Here is a 13,640-nt window from a genome sequence, read left to right as displayed (position 1 = left end):
TTATTTACTTATTATGTATACAGAAAAGGGCGCCAGATCTCATTACAGATGGTTGTGAGCCACCATGTGGTTGCTGGGAATTGAACTCAGGACCTCTGGGAGAGCTGTTGGTGCTCTTAACCTCTGAGCCATCTCTCCAGCCCCTGATTGGAGTAATTTTGTCAATTCCTTCACTCTAGAAAGGTGCCTATCTTTTAAGCTAAGATGTGTTTTGTAGGCAAAAGAAATAGATTGTGTTTCTTAAGCCATTCAGCCTGTCTTTTAATTGGAGAATTGAGACTATTAATATCTAGTTATCATTTAAAGGTGTGCTAATTGCAGTCATTTTATTATTTTTGTTTTTTTCTTTTGGGGGGCATAAGTTTGTGGTCTTAGTTATCCTTTATGATTCAGTAATTATACCTTCATTTATTTGTTTCTAAAATTTTTTGGCTGTAATTACTGTTTTCTTAAGTTTGAAATATTGTTTCCAGAATTTTTTGTAAGTCTCCTTTCAGGGACATGGATTTTTTTATTTTTTAGTTTTTCTATGTGATGGAAAGTTTCTTTTTAACTCCAATGATGGCAAACAGTTTGCTGTAGATTAGCCTGGGTTTGCCATCTTGATCCTTGTGATCCTTTAGGTCACAGAATGAATTGCTCCTGCTTCTTCTTGCTTAAAAAATTTCTATTGAGATACCAATTTCTATTCTGATGCATTTTCCTGTATGTGTGATCTGTTTATTTTCACTTACAGCTTTCAATACTCTTCCTCTGTTTTGTATGTTTGGTGTTTTAATTATGATATGCTGTGGAGAGATTTATTGTAGTCTTGCCTGTTTGGTTTTGTGTGCTTCTTGTTTGGTGTGGGTGTCTTTCCTTAGCTTGTGGAAGTTTTCTTTTTCGATTTTTATCAAACATCTGGGTTATGCCATTGACTTGGTATTCTTCGCACCCACATATGTAAAAGAAACATTACTAAAGCTTAAACCACATATAAAACCCCACACATTAATAGTGGGAGACCTCAACACCCCACTTTCACCACTGGACAGATCTCCCAAATCGAAACTTAACAGAGAAATAAAGGACTTAACTGATGTCATGACTCAAATGGACTTAATCGATATCTACAGAACATTCCATCCTAACAAAAAAGAATATACCTTCTTCTCAGCACTTCATGGAACCTTCTCTAAAGTCAACCACATACTTGGCCACAAAACAAATCTCAACAGATACAAAACAATTGGAATAACCTCCTATGTTCTATCAGACCACCATGGTTAGATTTCAACAACAACAAAAACTACAGAAAACCTACAATCTCATGGAAACTGAATAATACTCAACTGAATCGCCAATGGGTTAAGGAAGAAATAAAGAAAGAAATTAAAGACTTCCTAGAGATCAACGAAAATGAAGACACCACATACCCAAACCTATGGGACACTATGAAAGCAGTGCTAAGAGGGAAATTCATAGCACTAAATGCCCACATAAATAAGTTGGAGAAATCTCACACTAGTGACTTCACAGCACACCAGAAAGCTCTAGAACAAGAAGAAGCAAAGTCTCCCAGGAAAAATAGATGCCAGGAAATTATCAAAGTGAGAACTGAAATCAATAACATAGAAACAAAGAGAACAATACAAAAAATTAATGAAACAAAGAGTTGGTTCTTTGAGAAAATCAACAAGATAGACAAGCCCTTATCCAAACTAGCCAAAAGACAGAGAGAGAGCATCCAAATCAACAAAATCAGATGAAAAGGGGGACATAACAACAGACATTGAGGAAATCCAGAGAATCATCAGGTCATACTTCAAAAACCTCTATTTGACAAAACTGGAAAACCTAAAAGAAATGGATAACTTTCTGGATAGGTACCACATACCTAAGTTAAATCAAGACCAGATAAACTATTTAAATAGTCCAATAACCCGTAAGGAAATAGAATCAGTCATTAAAAGTCTCCCAACCAAAAAAAAGCCCAGGACCAGATGGTTTCAGTGCAGAATTCTACCAGATCTTCAAAGAAGAGTTAATACCAATACTCTCTAAATTGTTCCACACAATAGAAACAGAAGGAACATTACCAAACTCCTTCTATGAGGCTACAATTACCCTGATTCTTAATCCAAACAAGGATACAACAAAGAAAGAAAACTACAGACCGATCTCCCTCATGAACATTGATGCAAAAATACTCAATAAAATACTGGCAAACAGACTCCAAGAACACATCAAAACAATTATCCACCATGATCAAGTAGGCTTCATTCCAGGGATGCAAGGGTGGTTCAACATATGAAAGTCCGTCAATGTAATGCACCATATAAACAAACTCAAAGAAAAAAACCACATGATCATCTCACTAGGTGCAGAAAAGGCATTTGACAAAATCTAACCCCCCTTTATGATAAAGGTCTTGGAGCGATCCAAGGAATACAGGGAACATACCTAAACACAATAAAGGCAATTTACAGCAAGCCAACAGCCAACATCAAATTAAATGGAAAGAAACTCAAAGTGATTCCACTAAAATCAGGAACGAGGCAAGGCTGTCCGCTCTCCCCATACTTATTCAATATAGTACTTGAAGTTCTAGCCAGAGCATATATTCCTATATATTGAAGATTTAGTGTTTTCATGGTGCCCTGCATTTCCTGTTTGTTGCTTTCATGTTTATTTTAAAAAATTCATATTATTTGTTTCTTTTGTCTAGATTCTGTACTTTACCTTCAAGTCCTGATATTCTAGCTTCTACTTGATTCATTCTTTAGGTCCTCTTTAAATTCTTGGAATTCTTTGATGAAGTATATGCTTATTCTTTTAAATTCTGTATCCTGGGATTTTTTAGGTAATTGGCAAACATTTCTTTAGGACTAATGGATTTTTTGACGGGGGGAAGGGTGGAGGCTGAGATCTTGCCCTGATATTTCATATTGTTTATCTTCTTGTGATTAAAATCAGGGCATGTGGATTTGTTTTGTTAGTTCTGTATCTGATATGGACATAGCAGATTGGAGTAGAGCACAGAGTATGGCTGGATTGGGTCTGAAGTTTGGTGTGGAGGCCCATGAAGGTTTCTAGTGAGATCTGAGTTGCTTTACCCAGCAGAGCTGCATTAGGGGATGAATTGACCATGTGCATGATTACTAGGTGTATGGAATGGTCTGCACTTGGCTGTGCTAGGGGGAGGTCTTTTGTTCCACCCCTTGGCATTCCTTTAAAAAGGCCTTTAGCAGAGATAGAAGGGACTGGTCAGTTTGATCCAGGCTTTCCCTAGGCTATCCTGTGTTTCTATCTGTCTCTCTCCCCTCTATATTTCTATTTAAATATTTCTCACTTCTCCCTACTCCAGAGTTCCCTCAGAAAAAAGTGGGAGCGGGTCTCCCACAGTTTGGATGTGGCTTAGGTGGTATGAAATCGTGTGGGTACTGGGAGCAGCAAAGTATGTAGGGTGTGCATCCGAGTCTAAGCCTATATTTTTGAGGGGTATATCTGGATGTTGAGGAGGTGGTATATAGAAAAGGATCAGTTAGACTCACTTGTTAGACCCAGGTAGAAGGTATGTTGGGTGAAGAAGTTGGATGCAGTGCATATGGGCCTTGTGAGTAGAGATGGGCAGGCTTGGATCCTGACAAAGGTACAGATGTTGGATTTACTGCAACATTGGGCTTCTAGACTAGGCCAAAACACTGGATGTGGGACCAGGGCTAGAAACGGGGTATTTAGGAAGGTGCTTGGAGAGGAGGATTAGTATGACTAACATAGCTAGACCTTTGCCAGAGCAAAGGATGTCACCTTTAATTTTAAAGCAGTGTGTCTTTGTAATATTGTAACTTTAAAATTTCTATGTTGAATGATGAGAAGCTTTGTCTGGTTTGGCAGTCCTTGTGTCTAGGTGTTTCTACACACTTGGTGGTTTGTGTGTTTCTCACATTCTTTAACAGGTCAAAATACAAATCTTTCTGTAGACCCTGTTCAGCAAGACCATCACCCTGAAGGTAGAGCCCAATGACACCATTAAAAATGTGAAAGCCCAGACTGCTGGCAATGGTCGAGAGACAGCCCGAACTGACCTACTCTGGTGATGGGATGGCCAAACACCCTAATTGTTGTGCTAGAAACCTCATCCAACTACTGAGGGATCTGGATGCAGAGATCCATGACTAGGCCCCGGGTGGATCTCTGGGAGTCCAATTATCGAGAATGAGGAGGGTTTATATGAGCGAGAATTGTTGAGACCAGGGTTGGATAAAGCACAGGGACAAATAGCCAAATGAATGGAAACACATGAACTATGAACCAATGGCTGAGGGGTCCCCACTGGATCAGGCCCTCCAAATGGGTGAGACAGTTGATTGGCTTGATCTGTTTGGGAGGCATCCAGGCAGTGGGCCCGGGTCCTGTGCTCATTGCATGAGTTGGCTGTTTGAAACCTGGGGCCTATGCAGGATTGTTTGGCTCGGCCTGGGAGGAGGGGACTAGACCTACCTGGACTGAGTCTACCAGGTTGACCTCAGTCTGTGGGGAAGGCTTTGCCCTGGAGGAGATGGGAATGGGGAGGGGGGATTGGGGGGAAGGTGAGGGGGACGGGAGGGGGGAGAACAAGGGAATCCGTGGCTGATATGTAGAACTGAATTGTATTGCAAAATAAATTAAAATAAATTAAAAAAAATGTGAAAGCCAAGATCCAAGATAAAGAGGGCACCCCCCAGCTCCCCATCTTCCCCACTCCTCCACCCCCACAACCAGCAGAGTCTCATCTTTGCAGAAAAGCAGCTGATTACAACATTCAGAAAGAGTCCACCCTGCACCTGGCCCTCTCTCTGAGGGGTGGCTATTAATTCTTCAGTCTGTATTTCCAGTAAGCCGTGATGGTCTTGCTCTGCACAATAGCTACTTACCTCAATTTAAATTTAGAAATTATAAGTTTCAGTAATTGCTGAACCTCTGCTAAATGTTAATGAAGTTTTTGTTGCATGATAAACAAGAAAAAAAAGAAAATTTTTATTTGAGCCAGGAATTGACAGATATTTTCTAAGGTAATTTTTCACTTATATGATTCAGATAAAAATTAAGGTAAGAATCATATAAAGTAGGAGACAGGCAGGCAATCTTCAATCTCCATTTTCTACTTCAAATCCAAAACTCCCTACCTTCATTCCCAGCTCTGTAGCAGGACATCTCCTGCAAATTCTGCTTTCTTTTTGCCCCAGTCTACAGGATATCAAGCAGATCTACAAGAGCCTTTATCACCACCCTATCCTTTGTCTCAGATACCAACTCCCACGGGCATTTCCTGATAATGTTCAGTTTATGAGAGCCATGGAAACAGGTAGGTGGTCTTCACTCTCCCTCCTCTCCTCCAAATCGAACCACCTACTATCATCTACAGCTGTGTAGCAGACATCTTCTGTGGCCTCCTTCCCTCTCTGCCCCAGTTACTAGAGGTCTAGAAATACCTGATCTTTATTTAACCTTCATAAGTAGTATCTATCAAGAAAATTGTCCATTTTGTTTAAGTTTTCCAATTTTGGGCAGTATAAGTTTTGAAGGTATGACCAACTGATTCTTTGGATTTCCTTAGTGTCTGTTGTTATGTCCCCCTTTTCATTTTTAGTTTTGTTAATTTGGATGTTATCCATCTGTCTTTGATAAGGGTTTGTCTATATTGTTGATTTTCTCAAAGAACCAACTCTTTGTCTCATTGATTCTTTGTATTTTTCCTCTTTGTTTCTATTTTATTGATTTCAGTCCTTAGTTTATTTCCTGGTGTCTACTCCTCTTAGGTATGTTTTCTTAGTTTTGTTCTAGAACCTTTAGGTATGCACTTAAGTTGCTGGTATGGGATCTCTCCAAATTTTTCATGAAGGCACTTAGTGCTATAAACTTTCCTATTAGCACTGCTTTCATTGTGTCCCATAAGTTTGAAGATGTTGTACATTCATTTTCATTGAATTCTAGGAGGTCATTAATTTCTTTCTTTATTTCTGCCTTGACCCACCTGCCATTCAGTAGAGAGTTGTTCAATTTCCATGAATTTTTGACTTTCTGTTGTATTTGTTGTTGTTGAAGTCCAGCATTAATCCATGGTGGTCTAATAAGGTACATGGGGTTGTTTCAATTTTCTTATATCTGTTGAGACTTGCTTTATGACCAATATGTGGTCAGTTTTAGAGAATGTTCCCTGAGGTGTGGAAAAGAAGGTGTATTCTTTTGTGTTTGTGCAAAATGTTCTATAGATATCTGTTAGGTCTATTTGGCTGATAATATCTGTTATCTTCAGTATTTCTCTGCTTTGTTTTTGTCTAGATGACCTGTTCTTTGATGGGAATGAGGTATTGATGGGATACTCCTACTATCAATACTTAATGGTCGATGTGTGATTTAAGCTTCAGTAGTTTTTATTTATTTATTTATTTATTTATTCATTTATTTATAACAAATATGGCTGTCCTAGTGTTTGGGGCATATCATATTGGTTGATTTTTCTTTTGATGAGTATGAAGTGTCCTTCATGGTCTCTTTTGATTCATTTGGGTTTGAAGTCTATTTGTTAGATATTAGGATAGCTATGTCAGCTTGTTTCTAAGTCCATTTGCTTGGAAAATCTTTTTTCAACCCTTTGCTCTGAGGTAATGCCTATCTTTGATGGTGAGGTGAGTTTCTTGCATGCAGCAGAAAGATGCATCCTGTTTTTGTATCCATTCTGTTAGCCTGTGTCTTTTTATTGACAAATTGAATCCATTGTTATTGAGAGATATTAATGACTACCGATTGTTAATTACTGTTATTTTGTTGTTGTTGTTGGAAGTACTAGCAGTAGTAGTAGTAGTAGTAGTAGTAGTAGTAGTAGTAGTAGTAGTAGTGTGTACTTCCCTATTTTTGGTTCTACTGGTGTGAGATTATTTGTTTATTGAGATCCCATAGGGGAAGTTAATTTCCTCAGGTTGGAGTTTTCCTTCTAGTATCTTCTGTAGGGCTGGATTTGTGTGTACATATTGTTTACATTTGACTTTATCAGAGAAAATACTGTTTTCTTCACTTATTGTGGTTGAGAGTTTTGCTGAGTATAGTAGTCTGCACTGGCATCTGTGGTCTCTTAGAGTCCACATGACATCTTTCTAAGCTCCATTGGCTTTTAGAGTCTTTGTTGAGAAGTCAGTTGTAATTCTAATAAATCTTCCTTTAATGTTACTTTGCAGTTTTCCCTTGCAGCTTTTACAATTCTGTCTTTGTTCTGAATGTTTAGTGTTTTGATTATTATATGGTGAAGGGACTTTCCTTTCTGATCCAATCTATTTGGTGTTCTTGTAAGCTTCTTGTACCTTTATAGGCATTTCCTTTCTTAGGCTAGAAAATTTTCTTTTATGATTTTGTTAAAAATACTTTCTGGCTTGTTGAGCTGAGATTCTTCTCCTTCTTCTATTCCTATTATTCTTAAGTTTGTTTTATTTATTCACAGTGTCCCTAGTTTGCTGGATATTTTGTGTCAGAATTTTTTTAGATCTAAGATTTTCTTTGACTATGTATCAATTTCTTCTATCATATCTTCTATGTCTGAGATTTTCTTCCATGTTTTGTATCCTGTTGTTGTTTGTTTGCATCTGTAGATCCTGTTTGCTTACCTAGATTTTCCTTCTTAGAATTCCCTCAGTTTGTGTTTTCTTTATTGTTTCTATTTCCATTTACAGGTCTTGAACAGTTTATTCATTTCCTTCACCTCTTTTTTTTTTTTGAGACAGGGTTTCTCTGTGTAGTTTTGGTGCCTGTCCTGGATCTCACTCTGTAGACCAGGCTGACCTCGAACTCACAGAGATCCCTCTGGCTCTGCCTCCCAAGTGCTGAGATTAAAGGTGTGGGCTGCCACCACCAGGCTTATTTTTCTCCTCTTTAGGGACCTCTGCAATCTTCATAAAGTTGATTTTAAGGTCATTTTCTGGTGCTTTAGCTGTGCTGGAATATTCAGGGCTTGTTGTAGTAGGATACCTGGCTTCTGCTGATGACATATTTGTTGTGGGATAATGCTTTTGTACACTGGTTTAATAAAACACTGATTGGCCAGTAGCCAGGCAGGAAACATAGGTGGGATAAGCAGACAAGCAAAATTCTGGGAAGAGGAAGGCTGAGTCAGGAGACACTAGCCCACCGTCCAGGGAGCAGCATGTAATGGCACACAGGTAAAGCTATGGAAAACGTGAGGACATACAGATTAACAGAAATGGGCTGAGTTTAAGTGTAAGAGCTAGTCAGTAGTAAGACTGAGCTATTGGTTGAGCAGTTTTAATAAATATAAGCCTCTGTGTGTTTACTTGGGTCTGAGCAGTTGTGGACTGGGCGGGACACAGGAAATCTTCTGGATACACATATTGCCCTGGTTGTTGTTGATTGTGTTCCTAAGCTGGCCTCTAGGCATTTGTATTGAAGGTGATTATAGGTTTAGGTGCATATTTCTGAGTTTGAGTTTGTTTTTGTTGGATGGGTAATTTTTCCCTTGGTTTCTATTTCCTCTCTGGTCTTCTGACCTTAGTGGCATGTGGTTCTGGTGGTCATCTGGTCTTCTGGTCCAGATGGATGCCTCTGCTGTGATTCTGGCAGCTTTATCAGAATTACCTCTGGGGTTCTGGAGTTCTGGGATTCTGGGAACTGTTGAGGCCTCTGGTAGAGCAGGGGGCTTCCACTGGAGTTGTGGGTCAGGATATGGTGATGAGTAGGTGGGATCTGTTAAGGGAAGGCTGGATGGGCTCTGGGGAAGTGTTGACCGTCTGCCAGCAGGGGCTTACCTGGGGTTCTGGGTACCAGTATGGCCTCTGGTTGAGCAGGGTATTTCTGCAGGGAGTTGTGGGCCAGGCTATGGTTTTGAGGGGGGTGTTTGGGGAAACCTGGGTGGGTCCTGAGGAAATATTGGTGGTCTGCAGGTGGAGTCTTACCTGTGGTTCTGTGAGCAGGCATGGCCTTTGGTAGAGCAGAAGGCTTCAGCTGAAGTTGTGGGTTGGGATATGGTGATGGGGTGGGGAGCAGAAAATTAATAACTTTTTAGAATTGAATGAAAATGAACATAAAACATACCAAAACTGATGGGACCAAATGAAGATGGTTCTAAGAGACAAGTACATAAAACTAAATGCCTACAAAAATGGAGAGATCTCCTATTAATAACTTAATAGCCCACCTGAAATTTCTAGAACAAAAAGTGCAAAATAACATATAGAAGGGGTACATGGAAAGAAATAATCAAACTCATGTCTAAAATTAAAAAAAGAGAAACAAACACAGACCCAAAAATAGAATAAACCAGTGAAACACAGAGTTGGTTCCTTAATAAAGCAACAAGATTGATAAACACTAAGCCAAATTAACTAGAAGTCAAAGAGAATAAATATTAATAAAATTAGAAATGAAAAGAGAGACTTAACAATAGACACTGAGGAAATCCAGAGAATCATAAAGACACTTTAAAAACCTGTACTACACGGAATTGTAAAATCTAAAAGAAATGGATAATTTTTGTGATATATACTACTTACAAGAGTTAAATAAAGATTAGATATGTAATTTAAACAGACCTACAATTCCTAATTAAATAGAATTATTAGTTAAAAGTCATCCAACCAAAAAAATCTCAGGGTTAGAAAGTTGTAGCACCTAATTCTACATGATTTTCCAAGAAGTGTTAATTCCAATATTCCCTAGATTATTCCCCAAAATAAAAATGAGAGGAACACTGACCAATTTTTTTAAGAGGCCACAGGTACCCTGGCAACCAATCCACCTAAAGACCCAACAAGGAAAGAGAATTGCATAGCTATTTCTCTTAGGAACATATGTGCAAAAATTCCCAGTAAAATACTTGCAAATATAGTCCAAGAACTCATAAAAATGTTCATTCACAATGATAAGTAGGCTTCATCAAAGCCATGCAGGGATGGTTCAACACATGTGAACTGATAAGTGTAATCAACCACATAAACAATCTGAAAGACAAAACCACATTATCTTCTTATTAGAGCAGAAAGGGCCTTTGACAAAACCCAACACCCTTTCATGAAAAAGGCCTGGAAAGTTTAGGAATACAAGGAACATACCTGAGCATAACAAAGGCAGTTTACAGCAAGCACATAGATAACACCAATTTAAATTCAGAGAATTTCAAAGCAATTACACTATAATTAGGAACAAGTCAAGGCTGTCCATTCTTTCCACACATATTCACTATAGTGTTTGAAGTCTTATCTAGAGCAATAAGATGAATGAAGGAGATTAAGGGGATACAAATTGGAAAGGAAGAATCAAAGCATATTTATATGCACATGTAATGATAGTATACATAAGTGACCTTAAGTGTTATCCTGGGAAATGTCTACAGCTGACAAACATATTTATCTTAGAAGTATACAAAATTAACTAAAAAAAATCAGTTGTCCTCCTCTATACAAATGACAAATAAAGGGAAAAAATAATGGAAACAATATTTTTTGGCAATAGTCTCAAATAATATAAAATATCTGGGTGTGTTTCTAACCAAGCAAGTGATAAAAACTTAAAGAGATTGAAGAAGCTATCGGAACATGAATGATGTCCCATACTCATGGATCAGTAGGATTAATATCGTACAAATTGCCATCCTACCAAAAATAACCTTACAGATTCAATGCAATATCCATCAAAATTCCAGCACAATATCTATATTTGTTTTTTTTTTTAAGGAAGGGTTTCTGTGTGTAGCCCTGGCTCTCCTGGAACTCACTCTGTAGCCCAGCTGATCTGAACTCAGAGATCCTCCTGCCTATGCCTCCCAGGTACTGGCATCAAAGGCATGAACCATCATGCCTAGTTCCAACATAATTTTTCTCAGAATTTGAAAGGACAGTTTTCAACTTTATATGGAAACACAAATAACCCAGGAGAGCAAAAATGATCCTGAGTAAAAAAAAAATAGCTGGGGGTATTACTGTGTCCTATTTCAAGTTATACTACAAAACTATGGTAATAAAAAGAACTTGAATCCTGATCCTACTGCCAGGGGGCCCCTTAAGCAGATCAAGCTACACAGCTGTCTCACTTATGCAGAGGGCCTAGTCCAGTCCCGTGGAGACTCTACAGGTGTTGGTCTAAATTTCATGAGTTCCCACTAGTTTGGTTTGGTGTCTCTTTCACAGCCTTGAGGCAGGGGGAGGGGCTTGGACCTGCCTCTACTGAATGTGCCAGGCTCTGTTGACTCCTGATGGGAGGCTTTACCTTCTTGCAGGAGGGAATGGAAAATGGGTTGGGAGGGGAGGATAAAGGGGTGGGAGGAGGGAAGAAAGGGATCTGTGATTGATATGTAAAATGAATAAAAACATTTCTTAATAAAAAAAGAACATGGTATTGTCAAAAAAATCCCCATATACATCAATCAGTGGAATTAAATTAATACTCAGATGGAAATTCACACACCTATGGAAGCGTGATTTTTTTGATAAAGAAGCTAGAAATAAATACTGGGAAAATACAGTGTCTTCAACAATGGTGCTGGTCAAACTGGATGTCTGCATTTAGAAGAAATAAAATAGTTGCATTCTTATCACTCTCAGCAAAACTCAACTCCAAATGGATGAAAGAGTTCAACACAAAACGAGATACACTAAATGTGATAAGAGAGAAAGTTGGAAATAGCCTTGAATTCACTAGCATAAAAACAGACTTTCTGAATAAGCACCACTGACACAGGCACTTGAGCAAGCAATTGATAAACAGGACCTTATAAAACTGACAAGTTTCTGTACAGTGAAGCATACCATCACTCAAAGTGGCTGCCTACAGAATAGGCACCTCTTACTCATCTGATAGGATGTTAATATTCAAAATACATAAAGAACTAAAAAAAACTATACATCAAGAAAGCAAATAACCTAATTATAAAATGAGGTGTAGCTCTAAACAGAGAATTCTTGAAAGGACTCCAAATGGATGAAAAACACTTAAAGAAATGTTCAAAGTCATTAGTGATCAGAGCTGCAAATTAAAACTGCTTTGAGATTTCATCTTACACTTGTAGAATGGCTAAGATCAATAAAGCAAATGACAGCTCATGCTGATGAGGAAGTGGAGCAAGGGGAATACTCATCCATTGCTAGTGGGAGTGCAGACTTGTACAGCACCTATGGGAATCAGTATGGGAGTTAATCAGGAAGATAGGAATCAATCTACCTCAAGTTTTTATAACACTCTTGGGCACAATGGCATTTCATCCTACTACAGAGACACTTGCTCTATAGTGTTCATTGCTGATCTATCCATAATAACCATAAATTGGAAACAACCTAGGTATTACTCAACAGAATAATGGATAAAGAAAATGTAGTACATTTATACAATGAAGTATTACCAAGCTGTTACAAAAAAATCAAATCATGAAGTTCACAGGGAAATGGATCAAACCAGAAAAAAATCATGAGTGAGGTATCCTAGAGCTAGAAATGCAAATATGGTCTGTATGTGTATATATGTGGATATTAGGTTTTACCTCCATCAAATCCCTCCCCTCAAGGCTCAGAGAACCCTGTGGAAGAAGAGGCAGAAAAAGTATAACAGCCAGAGGGATGGAGGTCAACAAGAAAGCAAGGCCCTCTAAATCACCATGATCAAAGCTGATATGAACTCATAGATTAAGGCAGCATGCCCAGGGCCTGTGTGAACCTGTACTAGGTGTTTGTATGTATTTTATAGCTTACAGTTTAGTATGTTTTGGGCAATTCCTTAGTGTGCAAATAAGTAGGTCTCTGTTTCTTGTGCCTTCTCTTGGCACAAGTTTTGAAGTTTTTTTTTCCAATTCAAATGTGTTAGTTTTTGTTTTATCTTACTATATTTTATTATCCATTAGAACCCTGTTTGTTATCTAATGAGAGACAGAAAGAGAATGGATCCAGGTGAGAGGGGAGTTGGGAGGAACTGGGAGGAGTACAGGAAGGGGAAGCTCTAATAAGGATATATTTTGTTAGGAAAAAAATGCTATTTTCAATAAAAATAGAAAAGTCTTCAACATCCTTGGTCATCAGGGATGCAAATCAAAAGTACTTTGAGATTTTATCTTATACCAGTTAGAATCAAGATCAATAAACCAAATGACAGTTCATGCTGATGAGGATATGGCATTAAGGTATATACTCAGGTATATAGCTATTCTGGAAATCAGTGTGGTGGTTCCTCAGGAAAATGGGAATCAATCTACCTCAAGATCCAGCTATACAACTCTTGGGGATATACCCAAAGGATGCTTCATCCTACTACAGAGACAGTTGCTCAACCATGTTCATTACTGTTCTATTCATAACAGCCAGAATTTGAAAAACACCTAGATATCTGTCAACAGATGAATAGATAAAGAAAATATGGTTTATTTACACAAGTGAATATTAAGCAGCTTTTAAAATTATTAATTCAAAGATGAACAGATGGAACTAGAAAAATTCATCCTGATGGATGTAAGTCAGATCCAGAAAAAACATTTACTTATATATGGATGTTAGCTGTTAAGTCACTGATAAGCAAGGTTACAATCCGTGCATCCACAGAGGTTAGTGGGAAAATAAGGGACTAGGAGGGATGAGTGGATCTCCCTAGAAAAGGGAAATAGAATAGATAATTATGGATGGACAAGTGGGGGGGAT

At 38.3% G+C, this 13,640-nt stretch overlaps 1 long non-coding RNA gene across 1 annotated transcript in view; it reads left to right on the top strand.

Annotated features, from left to right (window-relative positions):
* Nucleotides 1-13,640, top strand: part of LOC128110714 (uncharacterized) — a 147,112-nt gene that overhangs the window by 98,557 nt on the left and 34,915 nt on the right. The window contains exon 8 of the long non-coding RNA XR_008218289.1: nt 5,208-5,326. This is a non-coding gene — a long non-coding RNA (uncharacterized LOC128110714). The remainder of the gene's footprint in view (nt 1-5,207; nt 5,327-13,640) is intronic.

Source organism: Peromyscus californicus, unplaced genomic scaffold, assembly GCF_007827085.1.
Source record: "Peromyscus californicus insignis strain IS unplaced genomic scaffold, ASM782708v3 Scaffold_15__1_contigs__length_86483966, whole genome shotgun sequence".
Taxonomy (NCBI): domain Eukaryota; kingdom Metazoa; phylum Chordata; class Mammalia; order Rodentia; family Cricetidae; genus Peromyscus; species Peromyscus californicus.
The sequence above is the reverse complement of the archived record's forward strand: the minus strand, read 5'-3'. Positions and strand labels throughout refer to the sequence as shown.